Source organism: Pseudophryne corroboree, chromosome 11 (genome assembly GCF_028390025.1).
Source record: "Pseudophryne corroboree isolate aPseCor3 chromosome 11, aPseCor3.hap2, whole genome shotgun sequence".
NCBI classification, from domain to species: Eukaryota; Metazoa; Chordata; class Amphibia; order Anura; family Myobatrachidae; genus Pseudophryne; species Pseudophryne corroboree.
In genome coordinates, this window is record NC_086454.1 from 298100068 (window position 1) to 298116791 (window position 16724).

The window sequence follows — 16724 nt, forward strand, 5'->3', positions numbered from 1 at the left end:
AGTACATAGTATAATAAGACTATATAATGGCAGAGAGTCAGGGCCTGGTTAGGAAGTTGTATGCAATTCTGAATGCAGAGGGATGTTGCAAGTCTTCGTGAACTGCGCATGCATCTGCATACACAACCTAAAGCACTTACAGGCAGCTGTAATGGTGCGCATCTTGGTTGCTGCTCATTTATGGCTCTATGGCATCACTGGGTGGTAGTGGGGTGTTTGCAGGTAAGCTATGTGTTCTGTACAGACAAAGCTGCAGGATATTTAGAGGTGAGCATACACAGAGATATCTGATTCTGTCGGAGCTCCCGTACCAAGGATGTTGCTGGGGCAAATGCAGGTGGTAGTGATTATGGCTGCTGCCACAAGCGGAGGGCTGGGGACGGGTAAGGTTACAGAGATGTAGTGGTCTCTGACTACAAGTGGATAATTACATAGAATTTTGATTGCTGGAACTGCCACCGCTTTACGTGTGGCTCAGACCCTCAAGTTACTGCACGGGGAATGTATCCAGAACATAGTGTAAATAACACGTACATATTAGACAATACATATTTTTCATACTCCACAAGTTTAGGTCATTCCATGAAAAACCTGACCTGTCCGTCACAGGCAGTGATGCCAGGCTGTGGTAATTAGGACTCCTTACTGTCTATGAGTGTCTGGTCCATTCATCACCATCTCTACTGTCGCTAGATTATTAACGTGAAACGTGCCGGCAATGTTCCCCTAAGAGACCAGCAAAAAATATAATCAACAACTTTTATACTTCTGAGAAAATCCATCTTGTTTTAGTCGCCAACTTATTATATGAGTTCCCGCTCTAGTAGCCCCAGCATTTGGCGCAGCTTATATTATCTATTCACCAATCACACGATTTAAAAAAGGACAAAAGAAAAAAGTATAAATTCTTCCAAAATACTGATTTTAAATAAGATTTTACTCACCGGTAAATCTATTTCTCGTAGTCCGTAGTGGATGCTGGGAACTCCGTAAGGACCATGGGGAATAGCGGGCTCCGAAGGAGGCTGGGCACTCTAGAAAGATTTATGACTACCTGGTGTACACTGGCTCCTCCCACTATGACCCTCCTCCAAGCCTCAGTTAGGACACTGTGCCCGTACGAGCTGACATAATAAGGAAGGATTTTGAATCCCGGGTAAGACTCATACCAGCCACACCAATCACACCGTACAACTCGTGATACTATATCCAGTTTGACAGTATGAAAACAACTGAGCCTCTCAAAAGATGGCTCAATAATAACCCTTTAGTTAGCAATAACTATTTACAAGTATTGCAGACAATCCGCACTTGGGATGGGCGCCCAGCATCCACTACGGACTACGAGAAATAGATTTACCGGTGAGTAAAATCTTATTTTCTCTAACGTCCTAGTGGATGCTGGGAACTCCGTAAGGACCATGGGGATTATACCAAAGCTCCCAAACGGGCGGGAGAGTGCGGATGACTCTGCAGCACCGAATGAGAGAACTCAAGGTCCTCCTCAGCCAGGGTATCCAATTTGTAGAATTTTGCAAACGTGTTTGCCCCTGACCAAGTAACAGCTCGGCAAAGTTGTAAAGCCGAGACCCCTCGGGCAGCCGCCCAAGATGAGCCCACCTTCCCTGTGGAATGGGCTTTCACTGATTTAGGATGCGGCAGTCCAGCCGCAGAATGCTTCCGCTGAATCGTGTCACAGATCCAGCGAGCGATAGTCTGCTTAGAAGCAGGAGCACCCAGCCTGTTGGGTGCATACAGGATAAATAGCGAGTCAATTTTCCTGACTCTAGCCGTCCTGGAAACATAATTTTTCAAGGCCCTGACTACGTCCAGTAACTTGGAATCCTCCAAGTCCCTAGCAGCCGCAGGCACCACAATAGGTTGGTTCAAGTGAAAAACTGATACCACCTTAAGGAGAAACTGGGGACGAGTCCTCAATTCTGCCCTATCCATATGGAAAATCAGATAAGGACTTTTATATAACAAAGCCGCCAATTCTGATACACGCCTGGCCGAAACCAAGGCCAATAACATGACCACTTTCAACGTGAGATATTTTAGATCCACGGTTTTTAGTGGTTCAAACCAATGTGATTTTTAAGAAACTCAACACCACGTTGAGATCCCAAGGTGCCACTGGAGGCACAACTGGGGGCTGAATATGCAGCACTCCTTTTACAATGTCTGAACTTCAGGTACTGAAGCTAATTTTTTCTGGAAGAAAATCGACAGAGCCGAGATCTGTATCTTAATGGAGCCTAATTTTAGGCCCATAGACACTCCTGCTTGTAGGAAATGCAGAAATCGACCTAGTTGAAATTCCTCTGTTGGGGCCTTTTTGGCCTCACACCAAGCAACATATTTCCGCCATATGCGGTGATAATGTTTTGCAGTAACATCGTTCCTGGCTTGAATCAGCGTAGGAATGACTTCCTCCGGAATGCCCTTTTCCTTTAGGATCCGGCGTTCAACCGCCATGCCATCAAAACGTAGCCGCGGTAAGTCTTGGAACAGACAGGGCCCCTGCTGCAGCAGGTCCTGTCTGAGCGGCAGAGGCCATGGGTCCTCTGATATATAGTTTCTTGAAGTTCTGGGTACCAGGCTCTTCTTGGCCAATCCGGAACCACGAGTATCGTTCTTACTCCTCGCCTTCTTATTATTCTCAGTACCTTTGGTATGAGAGGCAGAGGGGGGAACACATAAACCGACTGGTACACCCACGGTGTTACCAGAGCGTCCACAGCTATCGCCTGAAGGTCCCTTGACCTGGCGCAATATCTTTTATAGCTTTATGTTGAGGCGGGACGCCTTCATGTCCACCTGTGGCCTTTCCCAATGGTGTACAATCCTTTGGAAGACTTCTGGATGAAGTCCCCACACTCTCGGGTGGAAGTCGTGTCTGCTGAGAAGGTCTGCTTCCCAGTTGTCCACTCCGGGAATGAACACTGCTGACAGTGCTAACACATGATTTTCCGCCCATCGGAGAATCCTTGTGGCTTCTGCCATCGCCATCCTGCTTCTTGTGCCGCCCTGTTGGTTTACATGGGCGACTGCCGTGATGTTGCCTGATTGGATCAGGACCGGCTGGTTTTGAAGCAGAGGCCTTGCCTGACTCAGGGCATTGTAAATGGCCCTCTGTTCCAGAATATTTATGTAGGGAAGTCACCTGACTTGACCAAAGTCCCTGGAAGGTTCTTCCCTGTGTGACTGCCCCCCAGCCTCAAAGGCTGGCATCCATGGTCACTAGGACCTAGTCCTGTATGTCGAACCTGCGTCCCTCTTGAAGATGGGCACTCTGCAGCCACTACAGTAGAGATACCCTGGTCCTTGGAGACAGGGTTATCAGCCTAATGCATCTGAAGATGCGACCCGGACCACTTGTCTAACAGGTCCCCCTGAAAAGTTCTTGCATGGAACCTGCCGAATGGGATTGCTTCGTAGGAAGCTATCATTTTTCCCAGGACTCGCGTGCAATGATGCACCGATAACTGTTTTGGCTTCAGGAGGTCTCTGACTAGAGATGACAGCTCCTTGGCTTTCTCCTCCTGGAGAAACACTTATTTCTGGTCTGTGTCCAGAGCCATCCCCAGGAACAGTAGACGTGTCGTAGGAACCAGCTGTGACTCTGGACTGTTTAGAATCCAACTGTGCTGTTGTAGCACTTTCCAAAATAGTGCTACCCCGACTAGCAACTGCTCCTTGGACCTCGCCCTTATAAGGAGATTGTCCAAGTACGGGATAATTAAAAACTCCCCTTTTCGAAGGAGTATCCTCATTCCGGCCATTACCATGGTAACACCCTCGGTGCCATGTACAGTCCAAACGGCAGAGTCTGGACTTGGTAATGGTAATCCTGTACCACAATCTGAGGTTCTCCTGGCGAGGATAGTAAATAGGGACATGCAGGTAAGCATCCTTGATGTCCCGGGATACCATGTAATCCCCCTCGTCCAGGCTTGCAATAACCGCCCTGAGCGATTCCATCTTGAACTTGAATTTTTTATGTATGTGTTCAAGGATTTTAAATATAAAAAAGGGTCACACCGAACCATGCGGTTTCGGTACCCCAAAACCGTGTGGAATAGTAACCCCGTCCTTGTTGGAGTAGGGGCACCTTAAGTATTACCTGCTGGGAATACAGCTTATTAATTGCCTCTAGCACAGCCTCCCTACCTGAGGGAGTTGTCGGCAAGGCATATTTGAGGAAACGGCGGGGGGAAGACATATCGAATTCCAGCTTGTACCCCTGAAATACTACTTGAATAAAACAGGGATCCACCTGTGAGCGAGCCCACTGATCGCTGAAATTTTTAAGACGGCCCCCCACCGTACCTGGCTACACCTGTGGAGCCCCCGTGTCATGCTGTGGACTCAGAGGAAGCGAGAGAAGAATTATGATTCTGGGAACAGGCTGACTGGTGCAGCTTTTTCCCTCTTCCCTTGTCTATGTACAGAAAGGAAGCGCCTTTGACCCGCTTGCTTTTCTGAAGCCGAAAGGACTGTACCTGATAATACAGTGCTTTCTTAGTCTGTGAGGAAAATTGAGGTAAAAATATTTCTTCCCAGCTGTTGCTGCGGATACGAGGTCCCAGAGACCATCCCCAAATAATTCCTCACCCTTATAAGGCAGAATCTCTATGCGCCTTTTAAGGGCAGCATCACCTGTCCAGTGACCGGTCTCTAATACCCTCCTGACAGAATGGACATTACATTCATTCTGGATGCCAGCCGGCAAAATATCCATCTGTGCATCCCTCATATATAAGACGACGTCTTTAATATGTTCTCATGTTAGCAAACTAGTATGTTTGACAGGGTCACCGACCACGCTGCAGCAGCACGCTCTGCAGGTTTCAGTCTAGTACCTGAGTGTGTAAATACAGACTTCAGGATAGCCTCCTGCTTTTTATCAACAGGTACCTTCAAAGTGGCCGTTCCTAAAACGGCAGTGCCAAACCTATTTTGACAACCGTGTGAGCGCCTTATCCACCTTAGGGGATATCTCCCAGCGTAACTTATCCTCTGGCGGGAAAAGGTACGCCATCAGTAACTTTTTAGAAATTACCAGTGTCTTATCAGGGGGAACCCACGCTTTTCACACACTTCATTCATTCATCTGATGGGGGAACAAAACACTGCCTGCTTTTTCTCCCCAAACATAAAAACCCATTTTTAGAGGTTAATGTCAGAAATGTGTAACACATTTTTTATTGCCGGGATCAAGTCACGGATGTTCCTAGTGGATTGTGTATATTTCTCAACCTTGTCGACACTGGAGTCAGACATCTGTGTCTGCCATCTGAATGAGCGGGCGTTTTTGAGCCCCTGATGGCCTTTGAGACGCCTGGGCAGGCACGGGCTGAGAAGCCGGCTGTCCCACAGCTGTTACGTCATCCACCCTTTTATGTAAGGAGTTGACACTGTCGGTTAATACCTTTTACCTAACCATCCACTCTGGTGTCGGCCCCACAGGGGACGACATCACATTTATCGGCATCTGCTCCGTCACTATATAAGCCTCCTCCTCAAACATGTCGACACAGCTGTACCGACACACCGCACACACACAGGGAATGCTCTGACTGAGGACAGGACCCACAAAGCCCTTTGGGGAGACAGAGAGAGAGTATGCCAGCACACACCAGAGCGCTATATAATGTGGGGATTAACACTATAACTGAGTGAATTTTCCCCCATAGCTGCTTGTATATACAATATTGCGCCTAAATTTAGTGCCCCCCCTCTCTTTTTAACCCTTTGAGCCTGAAAACTACAGGGGAGAGCCTGGGGAGCTTTCTTCCAGTTGCACTGTGAAGAGAAAATGGCGCCAGTGTGTCTGAGGGAGATAGCTCCGCCCCTTTTCCGCGGCCTATTCTCCCGCATTTTTATGGATTCTGGCAGGGGTTAAAATACATCCATATAGCCCTGGGGGTGATATGTGATGTATGTTTGCCAGCCAAGGTGTTTTTATTGCTGCTCAGGGCGCCCCCCCCCAGCGCCCTGCACCCTCAGTGACTGCAGTGTGAGGTGTGTATGAGGAGCAATGGCGCACAGCTGCAGTGCTGTGCGCTACCTTGGTGAAGACTGATGTCTTCTGCCGCCGATTTTCCGGACCTCTTCTTGCTTCTGGCTCTGTAAGGGGGACGGCGGCGCGGTTTCGGGACCGAACACCAAGGACTGGGCTGCGGTCGATCCCTCTGGAGCTAATGGTGTCCAGTAGCCTAAGAAGCCCAATCCGGCTGCAAGCAGGCGAGTTCGCTTCTTCTCCCCTTAGTCCGTCCCTCGCTGCAGTGAGCCTGTTGCCAGCAGGTCTCACTGAAAATAAAAAACCTAATTCTATACTTTCTTTCTAGAGGCTCAGGAGAGCCCCTAGTGTGCATCCAACCTCGGCCGGGCACAAGATCTAACTGAGGCTTGGAGGAGGGTCATAGTGGGAGGAGCCAGTGCACACCAGGTAGTCATAAATCTTTCTAGAGTGCCCAGCCTCCTTCGGAGCCCGCTATTCCCCATGGTCCTTACGGAGTTCCCAGCATCCACTAGGACGTTAGAGAAATACTATTATTTATAACAACCAACAGAAAAAACATCAAGTTCCAGAACTACGTGATCTAAGCCTACATTTATAACCCTCTGGAAATCCTCCAAACTGTGCGGCCTGCTTGCCTTTGTTATAGACTCTTATAGCCACCGCAATGTTCTTACAGCCACCGCAATACCAGCGCAGTTCACCACAATATTCACTCCTCCAAACTTCGGGGGTCATTCCGAGTTGATCGCTAGCTGCTTTCGGTCGCTGTGCAGCGATCAGGCAAAAAAAGGCACTTCTGCGCATGCGTATGCGGCGCAATGCGCACGCACGATGTACTTTTACAATGGCTGATGTAGTTTCACACAGGGTCTAGCGAAGCTTTTAAAAGTCGCACTGCTGACCGCAGAGTGATTGACGTGAAGGAGGCGTTTCAGGGTGTCAACTGACCGTTTTCAGGGAGTGTTCGGAAAAATGCAGGCGTGCCAGGAAAAACACACGTGTGGCTGGGCGAATGCAGGGCGTGTTTGTGACGTCAAAACAGGAACTGAATAGTCTGAAGTGATCGCAAGCGCTGAGTAGGTCTGAAGCTACTCTGAAACTGCAGAAATATATTTTGTAACAGCTCTGCGATCCTTTCGTTCGCACTTCTGCTAAGCTGGAATACACTCCCAGTGGGAGGCGGCATAGCGTTTGCACGGCTGCTAAAAACTGCTAGCGAGCAATCAACTCGGAATGACCCCCTTGGAATGGGACTATTCCAACGCATGTCACATCAGGTTCAATCACCAGCAGAAAGAAAAGAACACAACAGATTAACATTTACGAAAGAAAATAAGATTTTACTTACCGATAAATCTATTTCTCGTAGTCCGTAGTGGATGCTGGGACTCCGTCAGGACCATGGGGATTAGCGGCTCCGCAGGAGACAGGGCACAAAAATAAAAGCTTTAGGACTAGGTGGTGTGCACTGGCTCCTCCCCCTATGACCCTCCTCCAAGCCTCAGTTAGGATACTGTGCCCGGACGAGCGTACACAATAAGGAAGGATTTTGAATCCCGGGTAAGACTCATACCAGCCACACCAATCACACCGTACAACTTGTGATCTGAACCCAGTTAACAGTATGACAAACGTAGGAGCCTCTGAACAGACGGCTCACAACAATAACAACCCGATTTTTTTGTAACAATAACTATGTACAAGTATTGCAGACAATCCGCACTTGGGATGGGCGCCCAGCATCCACTACGGACTACGAGAAATAGATTTATCGGTAAGTAAAATCTTATTTTCTCTGACGTCCTAGTGGATGCTGGGACTCCGTCAGGACCATGGGGATTATACCAAAGCTCCCAAACGGGCGGGAGAGTGCGGATGACTCTGCAGCACCGAATGAGAGAACTCCAGGTCCTCTTTAGCCAGGGTATCAAATTTGTAGAATTTTACAAACGTGTTCTCCCCCGACCACGTAGCTGCTCGGCAGAGTTGTAATGCCGAGACCCCTCGGGCAGCCGCCCAAGATGAGCCCACCTTCCTTGTGGAATGGGCCTTGATAGATTTAGGCTGTGGCAGGCCTGCCACAGAATGTGCAAGTTGAATTGTGCTACAAATCCAACGAGCAATCGTCTGCTTAGAAGCAGGAGCACCCAGCTTGTTGGGTGCATACAGTATAAACAGCGAGTCAGATTTTCTGACTCCAGCCGTCCTTGAAATATATATTTTCAATGCCCTGACAACGTCCAGCAACTTGGAATCCTCCAAATCGCTAGTAGCCGCAGGCACCACAATAGGCTGGTTCAGGTGAAACGCTGAAACCACCTTAGGCAGAAACTGAGGACGCGTCCGCAGTTCTGCCCTGTCCGAATGGAAAATCAGATATGGGCTTTTATACGATAAAGCCGCCAATTCTGACACTCTCCTGGCTGAAGCCAGGGCCAGTGACATGGTTACTTTCCATGTAAGATATTTCAAATCCACCGATTTGAGTGGCTCAAACCAATGGGATTTGAGAAAATCCAAAACTACATTAAGATCCCACGGAGCCACTGGGGGCACAACCGGGGGCTGTATATGTAGTACTCCTTTTACAAAAGTCTGGACTTCAGGAACTGAAGCCAATTCTTTCTGGAAGAAAATCGACAGGGCCGAAATTTGAACCTTAATGGACCCTAATTTGAGGCCCATAGACAATCCTGTTTGCAGGAAATGTAGGAATCGACCCAGTTGAAATTCCTCCGTCGGGGCCTTCCTGGCCTCACACCACGCAACATATTTTCTCCAAATGCGGTGATAATGTTGTGCAGTCACCTCCTTCCTGGCTTTTACCAGGGTAGGGATGACCTCTTCCGGAATGCCTTTTTCCCTTAGAATTCGGCGTTCAACCGCCATGCCGTCAAACGCAGCCGCGGTAAGTCTTGGAATAGACACGGTCCCTGCTGAAGCAGGTCCCGTCTTAGAGGTAGAGGCCACGGATCTTCCGTGAGCATCTCCTGAAGTTCCGGGTACCAAGTTCTTCTTGGCCAATCCGGAGCCACGAGTATCGTTCTTACTCCCCTTTGCCGTATAATTCTCAGTACTTTTGGTATGAGAGGCAGAGGAGGAAACACATACACTGACTGGAACACCCACGGTGTTACCAGAGCGTCCACAGCTATTGCCTGAGGGTCTCTTGACCTGGCGCAATACCTGTCCAGTTTTTTGTTGAGGCGGGACGCCATCATATCCACCTTTGGTTTTTCCCAACGGTTCACAATCATGTGGAAGACTTCTGGATGAAGTCCCCACTCTCCCGGGTGTAGATCGTGTCTGCTGAGGAAGTCCGCTTCCCAGTTGTCCACTCCCGGAATGAACACTGCTGACAGTGCTATCACATGATCTTCCGCCCAGCGAAGAATCCTTGCAGCTTCTGCCATTGCCCTCCTGCTTCTTGTGCCGCCCTGTCTGTTTACGTGGGCGACTGCCGTGATGTTGTCCGACTGGATCAACACCGGCTGACCCTGAAGCAGGGGTTTTGCCAGGCTTAGAGCATTGTAAATCGCTCTTAGCTCCAGTATATTTATGTGAAGAGACATCTCCAGGCTTGACCACACTCCCTGGAAGTTTCTTCCCTGTGTGACCGCTCCCCAGCCTCTCAGACTGGCATCCGTGGTCACCAGGACCCAGTCCTGTATGTCGAATCTGCGGCCCTCTAACAGATGAGCACTCTGCAACCACCACAGAAGAGACACCCTTGTCCGTGGAGACAAAGTTATCCGCTGATGCATCTGCAGATGCGATCCGGACCATTTGTCCAGCAGATCCCACTGAAAAGTTTGTGCGTGGAATCTGCCGAATGGAATCGCTTCGTAAGAAGCCACCATTTTTCCCAGGACTCTTGTGCATTGATGCACAGACACTTTTCCTGGTTTTAGGAGGTTCCTGACAAGTTCGGATAACTCCCTGGCTTTCTCCTCCGGAAGAAACACCTTTTTCTGAACCGTGTCCAGAATCATTCCCAGGAACAGCAGACGTGTCGTCGGGGTCAATTGAGATTTTGGAAAATTCAGAATCCACCCGTGCTGTTGCAGCACTACTTGGGTTAGTGCTACTACGTCCCCCAGCTGTTCTCTGGACCTTGCCCTTATCAGGAGATCGTCCAAGTAAGGGATAATTAATACGCCTTTTCTTCGCAGAAGAAACATCATTTCGGCCATTACCTTGGTAAAGACCCGAGGTGCCGTGGACAATCCAAATGGCAGCGTCTGAAACTGATAATGACAGTTTTGCACCACGAACCTGAAGTACCCTTGATGTGAAGGGCAAATTGGGACATGCAGGTAAGCATCCTTGATGTCCAGGGACACCATAAAGTCCCCTTCTTCCAGATTCGCTATCACTGCTCTGAGTGACTCCATCTTGAACTTGAATTTTTGTATGTACAGGTTCAAAGATTTCAGATTTAGAATAGGTCTTACCGAACCGTCCGGCTTCGGTACCACAAATAGTGTGGAATAATACCCCTTTCCCTGTTGTAGGAGGGGTACCTTGACTATCACCTGCTGAGAATACAGCTTGTGAATGGCTTCCAATACCGTCGCCCTGTCTGAGGGAGACGTTGGCAGAGCAGACTTTAGGAACCGGCGAGAACGTCATGCTGAGGGCTTTGCAGAAGCCGGGGAGGGCTTCTGCTCCTGGGAGGGAGCTGCTTGGTGCACTCTCTTACCCTTTCCTTTGCCTCGGGGCAGATATGACTGTCCTTTTGCCCGCTTGTTCTTATAGGAACGAAAGGACTGCGGCTGAAAAGACGGTGTCTTTTTCTGTTGGGAGGGGACCTGAGGTAAAAAGGTGGATTTCCCGGCTGTTGCCGTGGCCACCAAATCCGATAGACCGACCCCAAATAATTCCTCCCCTTTATACGGCAATACTTCCATATGCCGTTTGGAATCCGCATCACCTGACCACTGTCGCGTCCATAAACTTCTTCTGGCAGATATGGACATCGCACTTACTCTCGATGCCAGAGTGCAAATATCCCTCTGAGCATCTCGCATATAAAGAAAAGCATCCTTTAATTGCTCTATAGTCAATAAAATACTGTCCCTATCCAGGGTATCAATATTTTCAGTCAGGGAATCCGACCAAACCACCCCAGCACTGCACATCCATGCAGAGGCGATGGCTGGTCGCAGTATAACACCAGTATGAGTGTATATACTTTTCAGGGTAGTTTCCAGCCTCCTATCAGCTGGATCCTTGAGGGCGGCCGTTTCAGGAGACGGTAACGCCACTTGTTTTGATAAGCGTGTGAGTGCCTTATCCACCCTAGGGGGTGTTTCCCAGCGCGCCCTAACCTCTGGCGGGAAAGGATATAATGCCAATAACTTCTTTGAAATTAGCAGTTTTCTATCGGGGTTAACCCACGCTTCATCACACACTTCATTCAATTCCTCTGATTCAGGAAAAACTACAGGTAGTTTTTTCACACCCCACATAATACCCCTTTTTGTGGTACTTGCAGTATCAGAGATATGCAAAGCCTCCTTCATTGCCGTGATCATATAACGTGTGGCCCTACTGGAAAATACGTTTGTTTCTTCACCGTCGACACTAGATTCGGTGTCCGTGTCTGGGTCTGTGTCGACCGACTGAGGTAAAGGGCGTTTTACAGCCCCTGACGGTGTCTGAGACGCCTGGACAGGTACTAACTGGTTTGCCGGCCGTCTCATGTCGTCAACTGATTTTTGTAACGTGCTGACATTATCACGTAGTTCCATAAACAAAGCCATCCATTCCAGTGTCGACTCCCTAGGGGGTGACATCACCATTACCGGCAATTGCTCCGCCTCCACACCAACATCGTCCTCATACATGTCGACACACACGTACCGACACACAGCAGACACACAGGGAATGCTCTTATCGAAGACAGGACCCCACTAGCCCTTTGGGAAAACAGAGGGAGAGTTTGCCAGCACACACCCAAGCGCTATAAATATATAGGAACAACCCTACAGAAGTGTTGTTTCCTTTATAGCAGCTTAATATATCAATATCGCCAAAAAAGTGCCCCCCCTCTCTGTTTTTTTACCCTGTTTCTGTAGTGCAGTGCAGGGGAGAGTCCTGGGAGCCTTCCTCGCAGCGGAGCTGTGCAGGAAAATGGCGCTGTGTGCTGAGGAGATAGGCCCCGCCCCCTATTTCGGCGGGCTCTTCTCCCGGTGTTTGTGAGACCTGGCAGGGGTTAAATACATCCATATAGCCCCAGGGGCTATATGTGATGTATTTTTAGCCAGAACAAGGTATTATCATTGCTGCCCAGGGCGCCCCCCCCTAGCGCCCTGCACCCTCAGTGACCGCTGGTGTGAAGTGTGCTGACAACAATGGCGCACAGCTGCAGTGCTGTGCGCTACCTCATGAAGACTGAAAAGTCTTCTGCCGCCGGTTTCTGGACCTCTTCACCTTTCGGCATCTGCAAGGGGGTCGGCGGCGCGGCTCCGGGACCGGACTCCATGGCTGGGCCTGTGTTCGATCCCTCTGGAGCTAATGGTGTCCAGTAGCCTAAGAAGCCAATCCATCCTGCACGCAGGTGAGTTCACTTCTTCTCCCCTAAGTCCCTCGTTGCAGTGAGCCTGTTGCCAGCAGGACTCACTGAAAATAAAAAACCTAATAACTTTTTCTAAGCAGCTCTTTAGGAGAGCCACCTAGATTGCACCCTGCTCGGACGGGCACAAAAACCTAACTGAGGCTTGGAGGAGGGTCATAGGGGGAGGAGCCAGTGCACACCACCTAGTCCTAAAGCTTTTATTTTTGTGCCCTGTCTCCTGCGGAGCCGCTAATCCCCATGGTCCTGACGGAGTCCCAGCATCAACTAGGACGTCAGAGAAAATATAATAAAAAAGATTTTGTGTATATAGTTATATAAAGATGTTCTCTAATATAGGCCCTCATTCCGAGTTGTTCGCTCGCAAGCTGCTTTTAGCAGATTTGCACACGCTAAGTCGCCGCCTACTGGGAGTGAATCTTAGCTTCTTAAAATTGCGACCGACGGATTCGCAATATTGCGATTAGACCTCTCTTAACAGTTTCCGAGTAGCTCCAGACTTACTCTGCATCTGCGATCAGTTCAGTGCTTGTCGTTCCTGGTTTGACGTTATAAACACACCCAGCGTTCGCCCAGACACTCCTCCGTTTCTCCAGCCACTCCCGCGTTTTTCCCAGAAACGGTAGCGTTTTTTCGCACACACCCATAAAACGGCCAGTTTCCGCCCAGTAACACCCACTTCCTGTCAATCACATTACGATCACCAGAACGATGAAAAAGCCGTGAGTAAAATACCTAACTGCATAGCAAATTTACTTGGCGCAGTCGCACTGCGGACATTGCGCATGCGCAATAAGCGGAAAATCGATGCGAAAAATACTGAGCGAACAACTCGGAATGACCACCATAGGTTTTTATTTTAAAGTAGAAGCAGGCAAACTTCTTTTGTGTTGTGGTCAAAGGTGGTCCTTCAAATAGTTAATATAGTCTCCAAAATGTCTAGTTAGTGATGTGGTTTCAAATGTATTTCATATTTCTATAATTAAAAATATATATTAACTTGATCTTTGGTCCCAATATGAATCCATTATTAAACAAGAAATAATGAAATATATTACACACACATATATATACAGAGAGAGAGAGAGAGAGATAGAGAGAGAATCACACTGTGTGTAACTGGATGGAGGCCAGTATACAGATAAAAGGTTGCTGGCCACTGGTGTAATTCAATAACAAAATAAACCAGCATATAATGATGATTTTTAGGGCTAATCCAGTGTGCCTGGGGTGCCGTGGGTTGGTGGTCCAGAACCAAATCAATTAATTTATGGTCAAAGTGATCAGGGCCGGCCGATCTTAATTTATTTGGTAAGCAAGAATAGATTTTGGCGCACATTGGTGGGATAGGCTTTCTATAGGGACAGCGCACAAAAAGAGGAGTGGTCTCGCAAGGAAGAGTAGTGTGTGCGGGAGGAGGGGGTGCAGTATGAGGGGTAGTGTAGGGAGAGCAGCGTGTGTGTGGGGAGGAAGTAAGGGTAGTGTGCAGGTGCAGAGTGAGAGGTAGTGTAAGAGAGCAGTGTATGCAGGGTGAGGGGTAGTGTTGGAGAGCAGTGTGTGCGGGGAGGGGGTGCAGAGTGAGAGGTACTGTAGAAGAGCACTGTGTGCCGGGTGGAGGTGCAGGGTGAGTGGTAGTGGGGCAATTTGTAATACACAGCCCTGGGCTCCACAAAGTCTAGAACCGGCCCTGGATACACAGCCTGATACCACATTAAATGGGCAAAGCTATCAGCGGCCACTTACTTCACTTACTTGGGATGCAGATCACTGGTAGGCAGGCTGGTCACTCTTGCAGTCACAGGATGTCCGCACACCCAGCTTTCCACCTGTAGTGCACACACCCTCTCCGGAGTACATCTCATGGCTGCTGTTTGGGCAGGATGCAGGAGGAGCGTGGGGATGACAAGCATGCAGACGAGACTGAGGATGAGAAATCAGCCTGGAGGACGGGGAGAAGAAAGCGCTTACCGGTCATCGCTGGGACAGTCTCCTTCCTGGTGGAATCTGTCCCAGCTTGACTTCAATGTAAAACTACCTCGTTAATGAAAACAATTGCCTCTAAATCCAACTGCGTTATAGCAGCACAGTATGTACTTAGAGGAGGAGGAGGGGCGGATCAGACAGAGAGAGACATGGGAATAGGATAGAGATAAACAGAGGGAAGAAAAGGGTGTGGCCATGCCCCTTTTACCCATGGCCACGCCCCTTTTTCTAATTTGTACCGATTTTTATGTGTAAAATGTTGGAGGGTATGGAGATAAACAGAGGGAGGGAGTCTGACCAGAAAGAGACAGGAGGGGGTTAGGTCATAAAGAGACATAGAGGAATACAGATGTGAAGAGACAGGAGCAGTGTATTAGAGAGACAGAGGAATGATGATGATGGAGAGAGACAGGATTGGAGGGTTAGGCCAGAGAGACACAGGAGTGGGGGAACAATAGGCCAGAGAGACATGATGGGAGGGTTAGGCCATAGAGAAACAGGGAGGTTAGACCAGAGAGACACATTATGGGGAGGTTAGGCCAGAGAGAGGAAGAATGGGAGGGAGAGGCCAGAGAGATATGAGGGAGGAGGGGGGAAGGAATAGACCAGAGTGAGAAAGGAGAAGGTGGGATTACTGCTTACAAGAGAGAGGCGGGATTATGACAGAGAGAGACATGACGAAGGGGGAGGGAGATTAGGACAGAGAGAGATATGAGGAGTGAAGGGAAGTGGGGTTATTAGGCCAGAGAGAGACATGTGGAGGGGATAACGCCAGAAAGAGACAGGTGGAGAGGGGTGGGATTAGTCCAGTCAGAGAGAGCAAGGCAGATGCACTGGTGACCTCTCACTTCCTCCGGCGCAGATGATGTAGATGTCACCGGCAGCTGCAGGGATTTCTATTACCAGTGGTCAGAGATAAGGCCAGTGAAAGACAGGATGAGGAGGAGGTGTGGGAAGGTTAGAGATGGGGGAGGGTGCTGGGTTAGGCCAAAGAAAGGCAAGAGGAGGGGACGGACTAGGCTATAGCAAGAAAGGAGGGGAGTAGGAAAAGGAAAGAGTGAAACAGGAAGGGGGAGGGATTAGGTTAGAGACATAGGAGGGGGAGGAGAATTAGGCCAAAAAAAGAGAGGAGGTGGTGTGGAGGGGGTTGGGAATAGACAAGAGAGAGGGGAAAATGATACCAGAGAGATAGAGACAGGAGTAGGGGGGTTAGGCCAGAGAGAGAGAGGAGGGTTGGGTTAGGGTAGAGTGAGACAGAAGAGGGGAATAGACCAGAGGGAGACATAGAGGTATGACCGTATGATTATGTAGAGAGAGACAGGAGCGAGGTACAGTATTAGGCAGAGAGACAGAGGAATGATGATGTGGAAAGAGACAGTTGGACATGAGAGAGTCAGAGTAAGCAGGATGTGGAAATAGAAAGGGGGTAATGAGGATGTTCTATAGAGACAGATGGAATGTGACTGTGGAGACCTGGGGGACAAGAGCCCAAAGAGACACAGAGGAAGCATGGGACAATAAAAAAATATTAGTGGAAAATAGATTTATCATAACCCCCCCCCCCCAAAAAAAATAATAATAATAATAATAATAACAATAATATATATATAGCAAACGGACGGGCGGCACTCAGAAATGATGACATGCAACAAGCAGGATAAAGCAACGTTTCAAAGTGTATTACTTCTTCATCAGGATAACAAAGACAGTATAAAACATACCTTGTATAAGCTCACCACAGCGTGTCAAACAGCTCTGGTGCGGGACGCGAGTGCAGACGCCCACAAATGATGTCATCCCCGCTCGACGCGTAACCGGGGCAACTGTAAGCAAAAGACTCCACAGTTTTAGACAAGATCAGTAGAACACCGATCCGTGAAACGAAACATACAAACATAGTGCAATAATACATATACTATTAAAAACATACTGGAGCTATTGGAAACATGGAAACTGCTACCAAGCATTGCTGACAGATTACAGGAGAGGATGATAATAAAATCACAGCAAATAACCAAGGCATAAATTGCAAACTGATGTTACAACTGAAAGGCACCTAAAGGAAACAATGTAGTCCCAGAGATTCATTGAGATCACGGGGCACAAGAGTTTGTAACTCATGAATCCACCTGGATT

General features: G+C 48.7%; 1 long non-coding RNA gene across 1 annotated transcript; it reads right to left on the reverse strand.

Moving 5' to 3' along the window:
• Positions 1–596: 596 nt before the first annotated feature.
• LOC134970194 (uncharacterized) lies at positions 597–14540 on the reverse strand. The gene is made up of 2 exons (XR_010189716.1): positions 14358–14540; positions 597–726 (listed from the first exon to the last, which is right to left on the reverse strand). It is a non-coding gene; the product is annotated as an uncharacterized LOC134970194 (long non-coding RNA).
• Positions 14541–16724: the final 2184 nt, after the last annotated feature.